Raw genomic sequence first — 16,271 nt, 5'->3', positions numbered from 1 at the left:
CAGCTCCTGTAGGTAAATGAGCCTTCAGTCTTCCTCTCACAGGGCTGATAGAGTACCCATCCCCAAAATATAGTCCAGGCTTGTAAAGGGGATAACTTACATCTACTCCTTTTTTTCAGATCCAAGGTGAGGAAGGGGGGGGAAGTAGCTTAGCCTCACCTTTTTGTCAGCACGTGTGTATTTATCTGCCTGTGCTGGAGGAATAGCATCTCCAATCTAAAAGGCAATATCTGTGCCACTTGGCACTAACTCCCTTCCCAAAGACTGTGTACCATTCAAAATGTCTGAGTGAATCAGTGGAGGAAGATGTTGTTTGTCGTTTCTTGGGCCAGGGAGGGCTCACGTCTGTAGTAACCTGAGCTAGATCATACACAGTTATGCAAAAGTGGAGAGGCTGATTATATGGTGCAGTGGCTTTAAAAAGCTATTAAAACCGCCTTGAGGTTGGATGTGTGTATGAAACCTAATTTTCCAAGCTTTTTCCAGTTCTAAACCATAACACAAGGTGGCACTGTGTGTCATGACTAGTAATTTCCACACCAGTGCTCTTAGTAAATGAAGGCATTGAATGGAATAACTATGTGATGTCACGTGGCCAAGCCGTGGGGCAGATTACTGTTCCTCTAAAGTAGGAAAGCTCTGAAGAGTATTGAGATATTCCTAATGTTGCTAGAAAAATCTTTTCATACTGTTTGTTTTCTTTTGATAATAAAGCTGACTTTCTTACCCATGTATCTACGGAGAAAACCCTGGTCAAATAATGGTACATGAATAATAACATGCTTTGCTTTACTTTGAAATCCTGGGTTAAAACAACAGAAGGAGTCCTTTTTCATCTGGGGAATATATATGTATGTATTTGTAATCCTGTTCATTTGCCTTATGCTCCATCATGATATATCAATAAAGCTGACATGATTCCAGGCACTCCACGGAAAGCACGAAGAGTAGATCTGAATGGATCTCCTGTTCCACCTTGAAGAGAACTTAAAGGCAAGTTGTACTTTCGTAAATTCATAACTAAGTGAAGGTAAGTGTGGAGCAAGCTGGGAGCCAGGAGATTTGAAACTTCAATTCTACCACTTGTGTGACCTTGGGTAAATGAGTTAATTACTGTCACTCCATCCATCAGCTGGTTATACTAATTGCTGAATTATGAGCATTTTTAGTAATACCTAAATAAGCAGTGACATGAAGCGTGTTGAAGTGCAACACGATAACCTCCTATTAAAAGCACAGGTATTCTACACTGCTGTTAGTGTGTGGTTCAGGTGTGTTCAGTCCGGATACACATTCGAATCTAACCTCCAATAGAGGAGACCTCTTATAATGCATTGTGATGGATTAAATTTCAGCTCTGTGCTAGGTTAAAAAGAAATCCACCTTTGACAGCATGGGCTACTTTGAGAAGAACTCTAGTATAAGTTGGCCTACTATTCATGTCTGTTCTTAAACTGTATGAAAGTTGAATGTCTCCGCTCTGGAGGTGAGTGGCGGCCTGTCTATACTAGGTCTATCTACTGATATCGGTGCTGCTGAATCTGAGGGTATGGTACTCGTTCAGATATTTCCACAATGGAAAAGGGCACAGCTGCACAAAATGTTTAAATTTTATTAGCGGTTTGAACAATGTTGATACTGAATTTCAAAGGCTGTTCCTACACAGGAGTGTCACAGCTGTGCTTTGCATTCACTGTTGCAGCTTTCTGAGGCAACGTAACTAGGAGCTCACAACACTTCAGCACCCTTTCTTGGTGCAGCATCACTGGTACATAAAATTGTATAGCTGAGTTTCAGCATGCTGGAAACCTAAATCTCGCCATAACCTGAGAAGAAGATTGAGTCATGTGGTGACTGTTGAAGCTGTAGGAGTTTACTGTACTCATTGTGCTCTCTGTTCCATTGCTGTTCAAAAAGGCTTTGCAATGTTTTCTATTGCAGTGAAAGGGTAGCTCACCTTTATTTTAGTGTGGGCCCTGTATATCATGATGAGGGAACTAATGCTTAATTGTTATTGTAGTAAACTGTTACACTAATATTCACATTTTCAGACATCTCCTAGTATTAATGAAGGTGTGGAACTTGCGATCGCAGAAACCATTCTTACAATATAGTTTTGGGTTTTCTTTTTTTTTTTTTTTTTTTTTTAACATACCTGTGAGCAAGATTAGATGTATAGTATTTTTGTTGTCTTTGAGTCTTTCTCTGTATTTAGACCTTCAAGAAAATCTGAAGACTGGAACCTTTGGTAGGGGAACTTTCCAAAACAAAAACAAAAAATAAATGTTGATTAGGGATGTCTGCCTTCCTTCCTTCTGTCCTGTAAAGAACTTTTCCAACATCCTACTCTCAAACAATTTGCCTTCATTCATCATTAATTGAAAATGTTAAAAGGTCTTCATAATGTCTCTTTTAGTTATACTGCAGTTTTATAGGCCACTGAGCTGACTTCAGTGAGCTGTTGCTGAAAGGAGGATGTCTTTCTGTTCCTTTCTGTCTTGCCCAGTTGAACACAGAAGCAGCAATGCCAGACCTCTTGGGCTTCACTTTTTTCTCTTCACATGTCTGTGTGTTTAGTTTCAGCTTTGCTGCTGCTTTTAGCTGTGCAGTTGAGCCTCTTCCAGCTCAGTGCTTAGAGATGTGGGAGAACATCTACCTATTGATACACTCTGAATCTACATAAACTGTTGAAAAATGTGCCAGGTAAGATTATGTTTTTTCTGTAATTATGCTCTTGGGGAGAAATTTTGCTGATTTGCTTATAATGGTGGTAGGCACAAATGGGGTTGTAATGTGGATGGTGTCCACTTTCTGTCAGTGTGGTTTGAAGAAGACATGCAGGAAGGTACTTAATTGCCTCTTCTCTGATATGTTTTTCTTGAAGTGCACAGTATGAAGTGGAAGTATTAAAAAAACAAACAAAACAAAACAAAAAAAAACCCTAATCCAGTGTACCCATAAGTCTCTACGATGTATCCCGCATAAAGTAGCGTGTGTTCCACACAGTCTGTCACTCAGTTAGCTTTATACAAGTTTGATTTTTGTGAGGGAAAGATGTCTAGACTTGCTTTCCCATCCTAGTTTCCTTTTAAACAGGCTGCTGACTCAAGTTAGTACAATGTATTTTCTTTCCGCATGCAATCAGCGTGATGTTGTCTAAGGTTGTTCTCACATGTGCTTGACGTATGGGGTTAAATCCAGCGCTTGAAAGAGTGAAAAACGAGGATGTTGAGCTCATCAGACTAGATAGCTGTATTGCGTAAGAGCAGATAGTGCTACCTGCTGCTTCTTCAAGAGAGTTCATGCTGCAAGGCAATCTTCTCCGTCAGCTCATTGGAAGGTAGATCCATGTTAACTGGAAATACAGAATCAGCAAAGCTCTTTTCTTCCAAAAGAAAAAAGCATGAGTAAAATCACTTGATTTTAGATGTTTGGTACATACAGCATGTCTCCTGCACTCTGCCTGCACGTCCTTGTACAAATTTTTGTCCATCTGTTGCTTGATGACTAACTGGATTATACAGCCTTGTTAAAGGCAATTAAGTAGAGATATTCAGGTTTTTGTTTATTTTCTTTTAAGTTGAGGGCAAATTAGAAGAAGCCAGGAATAAGTCTCATATAATGTTTTACTCCTTATTCATGCTGTAAAGGGTTTTGTTTAATGCCTAGCAAAGTAATCTCTCAGTTCAGTGAACAAGCTGCCAAAGAAAGTCTTAAATACATCATTCAGCTTCTCAGGACTGTGGACTCATTTATAAAGCAGTACAAAACGTAAATGGTAGTTAAACTGTGATGGAGTTACGTATATGTACGTATGAAGTCCTAGGAGGTTTCAGATGTTTCTGAAATTCTCTGCTGAGCTGCAGCTGGGGATGGTAATGCTAGACCGCCAGAGGAGCAAGTGGCAAAGCAAGAATTAAGCAGGCCAGTGTACTGACTGTGTGCAGTGAGAAATAATCTTTTGCCACATCAGCAATGTTACTCTCTTCCGAAGCGTTTCTTAAGTTCGGGTCACCCAAAGACCGCCAGTTGGGATCGTTATGGTAAAGGCTCTTCTGAAATCCATTTTTAACTCCTATTAACAATTGGGCAATCGTAATTGGCCACAATGGGGTGACCGGGGAGAGGTTGCATGTTCTTTTGTGGTCTGAACTTGCAGTCTCTTGCTTTGCTTTTGTTAGTTTTAGCCAGTGCAGCCTGATTGTTTTTTCTTTTTCCCCATGCAAATGCTTTTTTGGACATTGATCTACACTTGTGTAACAAAGGCGTCATCTCTTCATGCCTTGGAACATCTTAGTCGTAGGAGCAAGGGGCTTGAATTAGTTAGGCCTTGGCAGAGAGCGACAAATTTTGGCAATGCCTTGAACTAGTACACGGCGATGTGTTTGAGGCACGCAAGTAAGCTAAACGTGCAAGAGAAGGCTTAAAACGTTGAAGTCATTACCCATTCAAAGGTGTTTGTCCATCAGTTGAAATCCTTTAAATGATGCAATAAAACAGAGCAGACAAATAAGACCTGCTGCCTGTTTCCTTTTCTCATACCAACCATACATGGGGATGAACAAGGATGATATTACGGGAGAAGCAATTTTAAAAACAGCTGGGATGCAAATACAAATCTAAATCGGTCTCTAGGCTGATTCTCTGCTTGTCTATTTCTCTGCTTATTGTTTAGTTCCTTGCTCTAAAAAATATATGTATTTAAACTGGGGAGATTGTCATCTATACACTGGATCTGTTTTTGATACCAGTCATCATAATGTTTGGCCGTTGGTGACTTAAGCAATCTTGAATGTTGCTGTAATTCAGAATCACCCAAACAAAAGTAGCCCAATGAGGAAACAGTGCAGCTGGTTGAGAAATTGTGGAAGTGATAGTGTTTTGAAATGACTGGGAGGAAAAAAAACAAAAGTTAGAGCTTTTTGAGTATAGTCTGGAATATATTCTGTCTGTTAGATTGCACAAGATAATGCAGCATAAGTAACATGCTTGTTTTTTCCGTAGGTATTTCAATTACGCGTGTTAAAATGGATGTTTTGCTTTAATGTCACATTAAAGGGTCTTGAAAACATTGTTTTAAACGTTTCAGGTTTAAACATTGCACAGAGATAATGACTTCTTCAAATCCCACTTCCTCTTTATTTTTTGTAGCTATGGTAACATTTTGATAGGCCAAAAGCTTTATAAAATGTGTGCTTTCATGGCCATGCTGAGCAAACGCTGTGCTTTGCCCAGCTGTAGTATCTTGTATGATAACAAAAATCAGATAGCTTTGGGTCAACAAAGAAAGGGGAAAGTTTATTTTAAAAAAATACATCTAGGTATTCTTTTTTGCTTTGTAACTTAATTTGTAAAGCATGCCAAAGGTTATGGTAAACTTTAAGCACAAGTTTTTGTGCCCTATAGCTCTTCAGAATAGTGTTTCTCTCTCCTAGTAAAGGACTCTGATTTAATCCACTTACTTTCTTACATAGCTGTTGCTTCAGCCTGCCCCCAGTATTTCTGGTTCACAGTTACCCATGCCTTTTTTCCCTTCTCAGCTCCAAATGCAGTAGCTAATCACTGAACTAAGAATTGATCTTTCCTTACAAGGTTCAGTAATGAATATCTGAACTGTGATTTCAAGTTCTCCAAACTGGTGCTGGTGTCCCAAAGAATATGCCACTGGAATAGGCGAGGCAGAAAAGAGGTGTGACAACCGAGAGTGGACTCCATTTTATAGAAGCAGCAGGGGCAGAGGGGATACGGGATGGCCCAAGTTGCAGTGGAAGCCTGAAACAGTTGGCATTTGATCCGGGTTTCTAGAGTGCTAATCTCTGACTGAATCACAAGTCTGGCTTCTGTCATGGGCATTTATCAGGAGCTCATACAAGAACTATCACTGGATTAAAAAGAGGAGAGTTTACACAGTGAAGTATTAGAGGTTTTAAACATATACACACATACACATATATATGCGCGTGTGTGGTGTTCTTCCTTATCTGTTTACTCCCACCACCTCCTAGACTCTATCTCAAAAATGATCCATTTTGCTTTGTTACAGAGCTTGTGGTTGAGGTTCCCTGAAAACATCTGAGGAGTAATTTGGATATGTAAGTGGTAATGCGCTCTTGGGGCTTTGTTACAGTAAAACTTAGGAGTTAATATTGTACGTATCTTACGTTCAGTTGAACCTTTACCTCGTGCATGCCTGATACGCCACCACCACTCCATATTGTTTCTTACCTTGTGTGGGCACCTGCTTGGCTAAAAACAAATGAAGCAGCCTGCACTGTAGTCAGACCACGTTGCAAGTAAGCTGGTGGGGTCAAAAAGAAATATAACTTCTAGTTGTTCTCTAAAAAGCATTAAATGAGAGAAATGGGAGAGGTCTAGTATTTCTTTTCTAGCTCTTACGTTCCTAGCGTAGCCACAGTCTGTCCTGTGCTGCAGGAGCTAGTCGCTGGGATGGACAGGAACTGCCTGTTTCCCAGTCTGTTATAATCTCTCGTAGGTTTTCATAAAGCTAGAAGCATGAATCTCACAGCTGTGACCATATTGTAATCCAGAACCTGAAAGCTCAGTTCTTCTATGGCTGTGTTTCACCTTTTCCTCACAATTTTAGTAACTTTTCTGTTGTCTTGCAACGTCAGGGTTTCAGGCTGGTCTAGTTGCTGTTTTCCCTCACGCATGACCCACATTTCCTTGTGGGAATGAGAACTATGAGGTGGTCCTAAACCTAAGTATCCCTTTGGTATGTCTGAAGGATGTTTAGTCATTATGAATACCCCTTGTACACCTCTGAAGGATACTTGGTCTTTGAAGTGCAGAAAGCAGCATGGGGATAATTTTCATCTGAAAGGTGTCACGTGAATGCAGAGGTTTTAGTAGCAGCTATTAAATGAGGCGATGGAAACATTAAATGTTAATTAATGGTGTAGGTACATTGCGAGATCAGTGTTGCATGATTTGGCTACCTGGTGCGATATTACTATCTTCTGTAAAAGGAAGTGAATCAGTTGGCCTACCTCTTTAATGCTTAAGAATCTCTAAAGGTACGGGCCTTTATACTGTAGCTAAGCTGCATTAATGTGAGCTTCAGCAGTGATTGTCTACTGTATAGCATGACAATGGTTTCCACCCACTAGAAGTGAACTTCCAGGAAAGCACGTGATTTATTTGGTTCACCTTAGTTACTCTTGCTAATAGAAAGAAACTGAGAGCTTCCATCAGAGGTAGCGAGTTTTGCATTGAGTGATGATCCTTGTCTCATAGCAGATGTACTCATTTGCATGAAGGAGCTAATTTCAAATGATTAGTTCAGAATGAGTTCATCTAATTCAGCTACTAAATCTGCCCCTTTTCTCTTAGAAGCGTACGGAGAATTCAAATAATCTGTCAGTAAGTGAACTTTTGTACACAGGAGAAAGGCTAGATATATGTGAAGAGCTTGGCAAGTGTTTTTTGGGGTCTGATGGGATGGCTTTATTCCAACAGAGTGAAAACTTGTCTGTTAAAGCTTTTTACTGAGAATTCACTGTGGAACTTAACACTTGGGTGGTTGGGGAGGGGACAAAAAACCCCTACTTTCCAGTGTCTTAGTCTTTAGAAAGTTGAGAAAATAATCTTCCTTTTATCCAGTGGGACAAGATACTGGTTACTAGACTTCTGCAGAGCGTGTGGTGCTTTTAAGTAATTTTAAGAGTTGCCGTAATCTGTGCAGGAGATGAAAACATTTGTTCCTGTGCTTCAGCCAAACTGGAGTTGCCAAGATTGCAAAAGCTGTAACTTTTTCAGTGCTGCTGAGACCCAAAAGGTTCAAGTGCCTTTTTAGGGTGATGCTCGTTTAGGTGCTCTTTCGTTTGCCTTTTGTCGTTGTAACCAAGGGAGCTTGGTTACACTGGAAGCCTGGGCTTAGCGAGTCTGAATTTCCCCTGTTGGATATCCAAAATGGTCTGTGGATCCTGTCCTTTGGAGTCCAGAGGTTATGTACTGGTTTTTGTCTAAGCTGAGCTGCTAAGATACTTCTGCTCCCTCTAGCAGTCCCCGCTCATCAAGGCTGGTCTGAAAAAGAGACGCTCTACCTAGAGCGTGAGCAATGTGGCCAGTGCAGAAGTTAAAATGCTCTGTGGCCAGGTGAGCTTCCTTTTTATGTTCACAGTCTTGTTGCCCTGCTGTTTTCCATTGCTAACAGTAGATACTTTCTCACATTTAGGGAGCAGCATCAGGAATATTTCCACGCTTTGAATAATTTCCAGTTCTCAGTGCCCCTTACCTCACACACAAATGTCTCGGTGAGCGTATCTCAAAGGACAGTGAGCAGATGAGTTCTTTGAGCAGCACCGAACAACTGCAGTCACCAGGGAAGAAAACATCTCTAATTTCCAGGCAACAATAAAACAGCCATTACAAGTTGATACTATTCCTGTCAAAGTAAATGAGGCAACCAAGCGGGCATCAAAGAGTACTATAAATTCTATCCAGTTCCTGAGGTCCCTTAGCCAGAGGTCCCGCTAGGCAGGAAAAGCCAGAGGAAACAGATGACAGAGTCATTTTATGGGTTTGGCAGGAATTGTAATAGTACTTCTCCCTGCCCTCGTTAAGAAAATGAGCATTGAGCACGGATCAGTGAAGACTCACAGGGTGTTTCAGAGAGCGTTAGCTAGCTGGGCTCCTCGTGTCAAAGAGGACAGCGGGATGGGGTAAAGGCGAGTTGGCTTAGAGCGTAGCAGAGGATGCCGCTGCGCGACCTGCGCTGCGGCTGCCAGGTGAGGGGGAGAGGCTTTGTCGGCAGTGCTTCCCAAAGTCGCAAGGTGGCGATGGGGGTAAGTCTGTGCGCAGCCAGGGGCCAGCTACGTTCGTACTGCCATAATTGGGAAATGGGCATTTTACAGAGGTTTTGGCTTCCCTTTCAAATTTTGCACTTGACTCAATCCTGTGTGACTCAGTCTGGTTTGACGCTTCAAGAAGACGGAGTTGGGGCATGCCTGTCCAGACAGCACCCCTGCCTGCAGCATTCCTGCACCAGGCGTGAAGTGTGGGCAGTAGTTTTTGGTGATCATAGTGTCCGGTGAGCCCTGAAACCTGGAGAGGTAGTGGCACCTTACACATGTCCTTTTAGATGATGGCTAGCATCCACCCTGGGCAGCCTCTCGGGCTGATGCTGACTGTCTGGTATGCTCTTAAAGCTGTTGCGTTACCTGGCAACAGATGGTCACAATGCTGTTTTCGTTCTATTGAGGAGGAGGGTTAGCGACTTGCTTACTCTCATGTTGTCAGGCTGGAGAGTCTGCAAGGGGGATTTTTGTTCAGAAGGCTGCACACATCTGCATTGCAAGTCTTGGAGTAGTTTCAATAGCTTGATGGTTGCTTTAGTCAACAGCTGGAATCAGGAGGGCTGTAAAAGAGCCTGAGATTAGGCTCATAGGATGGGATAACTCAGGTTAGGAGGGACCTCTGGATGTCTCGAATCCAACCTCCTGCTCCAAGCAGCGTCACCGTTGAGGTCAGACCAGGTTACACGAGGCTTTATCCAACCCGCCCTTGAAAACTTTGCAGGTTGGAGAGTATAGAGCCTCTTCTGGACAATCTCTTTATTGATTGTAATAAACTGGCAATTCTGTTCGTTTGCTTTCTAGCCCTTAGGTTCGTTTGTTCATGTCTCTAAGCTTTCTGTCTGTATTTGCTAAAACAGTCTCATGACATCTAAGCTGGTTCAGAGGAAAGAGAGGGGATTAACCCACGTATTTCAAGAATTTGTGAAAGAAGCAGCACTGTCATTCCCAGTTCTCTGTTTTCCTTAAGAGTATTCCCTTCCTTTTTTTCTTTTTTTTTTAAATCCCCGGTGGGTTTTCCTGCTTGTTTTTCCTTACCTGGTTCCCCATTGACTCCTATGATAGTGGTAGAGGAGGAAGGGCTCTGCTTTCCATATGTCTTGGGCAGCTGCTAGTTTCTTTGTAGTACCTTTCATGTAATATCTCAAAGCATTTGATGTTCCTTCTAGTGAAGTAGTTATTACCTCAGTTCCTAGGGAACTGAAGGATGGGGGCAATGAGAGGAGAATAGGATCCAGATCTCCTATTTCTGGGTACTCTGAGCACTGCAGCAAGCAGCTTTTCTCGACAGTTAGTATTCAGATAGTTTATTCAAAATATTTAGCATTGACGATTGATGAAGTGCCTGGTTTACCTCAGCCTTGAGGCAGAAGTTCTGTTCTTGCAGGACGTGGCTCCCCTATATGACAATATAGTGTTGTGAGCAGTGCAGTGATAGTGTTTATTGAGGGTGGAATGGTGTATTAACTCTGGCATGCAGTGTGATACGTCTGCTAACGTTGCCTTGGGCTGCGTGTGTTGACAAGGAGCATTGTTCCATTTTAGTTGCATCATGGTTGATTCAGGCCTTTCCCTTTTCTAACCTACACAATCTAAGTTGCACTAAGGAAATGCTAAATGAATGGTATTGGGATTTCCCTGGCCGAAATTAGCTGTTGACCTTAGACTACCATAAGCTACATCTATGAAAAGCCCCCGCTGATTTTCCTGGTGGGCTTGAGGAAGCCTCCGAGCAGCTTTTTATGAGTTAATGTTTGGAGGAGGAGTGGAAGGGATGGTGTGAATGTTGTGTGTTTTGCTGCACAGACTGATGGTTGCTTGAATGAGTGGACTTCCTGATTGAGAGGTAAAGAATGAATGGTCTCTCCTCATAGTTTCAATTTTATTATAAAAGGTACTTTAACAGCTCAGTGGTGTCTGCAGCCCCACGCAAGTGCTGCCTAGACAATTGTTTCCACTGCTTGAGAAAAAGTCCATCTGACGCACCAATGGGAAGTCAGAACTTTCAGTTCATTAAAGCGAGCATCTACAAGTGTATGTGCTCAGCTGAGAATGGTTCAGTCTTGAAGAAGGCTCTGAAAAAGGCTTGAACTTCAAAAGCTTTTGTTGCCTGAAGTCGCATACTATTCCAGCTGAGCTCCTTCCCGCTGTAGCACTTACTGGAAGTAAATGCGTAGTTGCTGTTTCTTTCCTACAGCAGCCTTGAAAGACCCTTGACCTTGCTTTATTTAAAATAATAAAAACTGCTGCTTCCTGTGTTTGCGAAGTAAAGATGAATTTGGAATACATGAAAGGTGGTCTGGCTGATGGTTCAATGAGGGGGCCTTTAGAGATAGCTGATAAATTCATTGTGTTTTACTCCTTTTTGTAACGTTAGTATGTTCTGTTCTCTTCACAGAAATACCTCCTTGTCTGTATTTGCAAACAAGTTCCTTCGGATTGGATATTACCATGATACAAGTAGTTCTGAAAGGGTGACCCTGTGTTGGTTTTTTTTTCCCCCTATTTTCTTTAATGGTCACTTTACAGATGCTCACCTTCGAAATTTGCATTGCCAAGGGTTACTACATCAAAATATTGCCATTTGACAATGCAATGATATACTTGTGACCCCTGGAAAAAGTTTAATAAAACAGAAACAATTGCGTGCTACAGACAGGCTGGGGCTGGGATATGCCTGGAAAAGGTAGCAAACACAGAAACAGCGCGATAGAGTGTCTTCCAGTTCTGTATGTACCTTCCACATGGACTTGGTCATTGCTATTTCCATCCTAAATGAGTTTACTTCCTACTTTTTTGTACTGCTGAAGTGATGGATGTGCTTGCGCTAAGAGTTTTTATAATATGTTTGTCATTGTCCCCATCTTGTTCTCACTTAAACTGGTGGTTGAAAACATAACCCTAATGATATCAGTGTCTTGTCAGTACAACGCATATGGATGGGAATTGTTAGTGAACTAAAATGGCCATTTCTAGTATGCATTGCTATATTATGTCTTCTCTTCTCAAATACAGCAGCTTTTCAGCTTTGGCACAGCCCTGGTGAAGACAATAGGCTGAAATGACATTTCCGCCTTGTTTTTTTTTTTTTTTCTTTAGATAGCAAAATAATTTAGAGTGATCTTTGGGAATTTATAATCAGAATAATTCAGGTTGGAAGAGACATTTGCAGGTCATCTAGTCCAGCCTCCTGCTGCCTGTCCTGATGTCTAGTTTGCCTAAGTGGGTCTCTAATCCACTCTTTCTCTACTCTGAGTCATACTTCACTTGCACAGACTACGTTCAGGGAGGCCCAAGTGCAGACCTTCCCAGCCAAGAAGTTATCGTCTAACTTGGCCTTTTCTGTGCCTTTCAGCAGGGGGCCAACGTTTTCCCTGCTGCTGCAATACCTTTTGTTGCCTTCTGCACCTCCTGCAAGTTTCAACTCCCAGCCAAGCTTTCACTTTTTTAACTGTCCCCCTGTATACTCGGACGCTGTCTCTGTGTTGCTCTTGAATAGCCTGGCCTCACTTCCACCTCCTACACGCTTCCTTTTTGGGTTTGAGCTCAGCCAGGAGTTCCTCCTTGGGCAGAGCTGGTCCCCTACCATGTTTGCTTGACTTCCTGCACATCAGAATGGACCGTTCTTCTACTTTGAGTAGTTGTTCTTGAAGATTAACCGGCTTTGCTAGGCCCCTTTGCCTCAGCCTCCCATGAGGTCCTGCTTACCAGTTTCCTGAGCAAGCCAAAATCAGCTCTCTCAAAGTCCAAGACTGCTATTCTGTTACTTGCCTACCTCAATTCATTCAAGATTTCTAATGTTATCTCATGGTTGCTGTAGCCAAGGTTGTGGTCAGCCTTCACATCTTTAACTAGTATGCCTTGATTGAGCTGTCCCTAATTGACTTTTCTATCACCTTTGTCAAAAAGTTGTCCTTAATGCACTCCAGGATTGTTCCCTTGGATTGCTTACACCCTTCCTTGTTGCCTTGCCAGCAGATACTGGGATGGTTAAAGTCCCCAGTGAGGAAAAAGGGCCCTGCAATGAAACAAAAGGCTTCTCCCATTTGATGAGACCTGAGCTCATCCACTTCCTCTCCTTTTTTTGATGGTCTGCAGCAGACTTACACACCACCATATTCTGCTTGTTGGCCTCCCCTCTCATCCTGACCCACAAGTTCTTAACCAGCCTGTCACCTCTTCCTTTGCAGAGCTCTGTGCATGCAAGCTGCTCTCTTTGCTTAGAGCATGGCCCCATGCTCCTTGCCTTCCCCGTTTTCCTTCCTGAAGAGCCATTATCTTATCACAGCACTGCAGTCATGCAAACTATTCCACCACATCTCTGATCTGAGGTTCATCATAGCTCTATCTGCATGTGGACCTCCAATGCTTTCAGTTACTGTGTTGCATTCGTTTGTGTACAGACGCTTCAGAGAGGCCCTCATCGTGCAACTTTCTTGAGAGTAGGAGGGTGAGAATCTTGGGAAAAGATTAGGGACGTTGTCTACTACTTACTCCTTCATTTTCCTTTTCCATAACGCTGATTCTGATGTGAAAGTGTTTGTTAGCAAAGTTACTGCTCCGCTTGTGCAGGAAATGTCAGAATGTTGTTGTTCACAGGTAGTGTTACATCTCGGGAGAAGACCTTTTATAATCCCTTTCTAGGAGCAAGTGAACAAGTAGACAGTAGCGTTAAGGGATGTTATAAAGGCCTATGTTTCTGGGAGACTCTGGGACCTGGGGAGTCCTTGTCAGCCACTGGAGCCCAGCCCCATGTAACCAGAGACAAGAGGTGTCTCTGTCCTGGGCTGATGGTGCAGCTGCTGCTTTCCCATCCGTAGTCGGCCTGTAGCGAGTCTGGGTGTGTATCTTGGGTACCGTTGACACAGCCAGCTACCCAGACTGTCATGACTGGGCACTGCCTGTAGTAACACCCACATATACCACTATCAGAGCTCGCATACATGTAAGTACAGATAGCAGAGTCTTGTTGCTTCTCTCCAGCTGATAGTGGCTGAAATTCACTAGTGAAAACTCCTACCCCTTCCCTCTCTAGCCTCACAAGTACATTCCCACTCGTGCATCCCTCGAATACAGGAGCTCAGCCTGTCCAATATCCATGCCTGGACCGTGGGCTCCCTTACCAGCCTCTGGCTTGGTCTGAGTCTTCCCAGAGACAGGTTTTCCTCCTACTCGCTGGCTAGGCCAGCTTAGTTTGCCAGCGAGTTGCGCGTACGCACCCACACACATCAGGTTAGGGGAAAAATACAAACACACTGGTCTCTCCAGTTGTTGGCACCCCAGACACCCAGGCCCCCTAACCTGGGGTCCCTTAGACCCACACTCACTCCAGTCCCCCTTAATTCACTCACTCTGGTCCCCCCCCAAGTTAATGGCACATCAGACATATGGGCCCCCTGTCTTGTGGTCCCTCCGGCTGCTGGCACCTAATTCACTCACTCTAGTCACTCCAGCTGCTGGCCTCTAAACCTTGCAGTGCTCACACATAGGATAGAGGGTGAGATTACACAGGAAGATAGTTAAGGAAGGGTTTAATAAGTGGACTGCTAGAGTGCAGTGATCAGGTGCAAGGCTCAGACAGACAAACATACTGACCAGCGTCTGGGCTGTTTATACATGACTGGACCCCTCTTATCCTTCCTCCTCTCTATTCTTCCCCTCTCCTTGTTCCTCCCTTGTTCCCCTTTTTGTCTCTTTGACTCTCATCCCTAAGTATTCCTTAATAGATTTTGCATAGTCCCACAGGCCCCCCCCCCCCCCCAAATATCCATAATCCTCATGTTCGTCCGTTTTCCCCCTTCCTCCCAGTTACAAAGTCCAGGTTGGTTGTCTCCAAAGCTGTGCCCATAGTTTCTGAGCAACCCATCAATTAGTGGCCAGAGAGTTTTAGACAAACAATAATGGAGACAATAGCAAAGACTGCCTGCCAGGTTTGTGTCTCTGTGTGCTTTTGTTTATCACTTTCCGTGTTATTTATTAGTCCCTTTGAACTGAAAAGGCCGTTGAGCTTATAACCTTAACAAAGCAGATGCTCTCACATCCCACATACCCTTAGAAGTAGGAAATATAGGCATTTCTAATCTCTTTTACATGCAACTTTTGTGATATAGGGTAGATTTGCATATCTGTAAATGGTTTCTCTCTTATGGTTTGGTCACTCAGTTTGCTGATATGCTAAATCCTAGATGATTGTTTTAATGCATTCTTTTGTGCACTTCTGCATGTGCACAAGCATATTTATGCATTCTATCTCTGATAACTTCTGTTTAGACTTCTTCAACAGATTTTGCTTTGCTTCAGGGTTTTTCCATGTCATGGATTCCGACTGTCAGGTAGTTGATTTGACAATTCACCCTCAATGAGGAAGGACAGAGGAAAACTTTCTTCCCCTCTCCAATGTAAAGGAGCAGAATCAGCTGGCGGCTATCCCATACTTCCTCCTCCTCTTCTCAGAAGCTGGAAGACTGCAGTTCCCTGCTCCCACATCCTCATCTCTACTCAGATACATGCAACTATTGATGATAAGTCTTTTTTATGTCCAGGGTTCTTCAGGTGAATTCCACCCAGGCTGTGATAGCTCCTAAACTGTGCCCAAATATCTGAAGCGGAACCATCCTAGAACAATCACGCTTCCTCTCAGCACTTCTCCATCACTGTAGAAGTTACTGTGTACTCACCGCACTGTAGTACCTTAGGAACTTCTCTTTGGCCTTTCTCTTTGAGGGGTTCTGCTGTGCGCAGACTTAAAGATTCTTTCAAAAGAGAAACTAGCCAGTCATTGTGATTTTACTCCCCCAAATTGTTTTGCCTACCGTCACATGAATTTCTCTCATAAATGCTGGTGAAAACTGAAGAACCGTCTCCCTGTTCCGTGCCTCTGTTTTGTGTGCTGCGAAATCCGTGCTGCCGTAGCGTGATTCACTTGCTTGTGCTCTCTCACACCTCTGTTCGTGCTGTGCTCCCTATGCTATACAACTCTTGTGACCAAAGTAAGGCTCTTGTGATCAAAGTGCTCAGTTTTATACTCCCTCTTACTGTACCTGTGTAGAGCCAGGAGAATGTGTGCTGTAGTGCTTTGTTGGGGCAAAAACACTGCAATGATCTAGATCAGAGACTGATGGCAGTTGTAAATGCTCGGGGTGGCGTGTCTTCATGTGTCTTTTCATTGCATTAGGCTTATCACTAGACAAATGTGAAGATAAAAACAATGCTGTAGTAACGGAGTCACTACCAAGGACAGACCTCACTCTTTGCGTGCTTTGACACTACAGAAATACCTTACTGTACCCCCTTATTTGGGGGTGTGCATGTCTCGATGAATTCTTAGAAATATTTTTTTCTTGTTTCTATTGTTAGATTGCTACTGGGGTACTTATTTGGGTAACCTCATGCTTCGCTATTCTGTGGTAGAATGACCACTCTGTCCTCATTTACTAGTCCCATGTTCCCTATGGGCTC

This window comes from Struthio camelus, chromosome 4, assembly GCF_040807025.1.
Source record: "Struthio camelus isolate bStrCam1 chromosome 4, bStrCam1.hap1, whole genome shotgun sequence".
NCBI classification, from domain to species: domain Eukaryota; kingdom Metazoa; phylum Chordata; class Aves; order Struthioniformes; family Struthionidae; genus Struthio; species Struthio camelus.
This window is presented reverse-complemented; position numbering follows the sequence as displayed.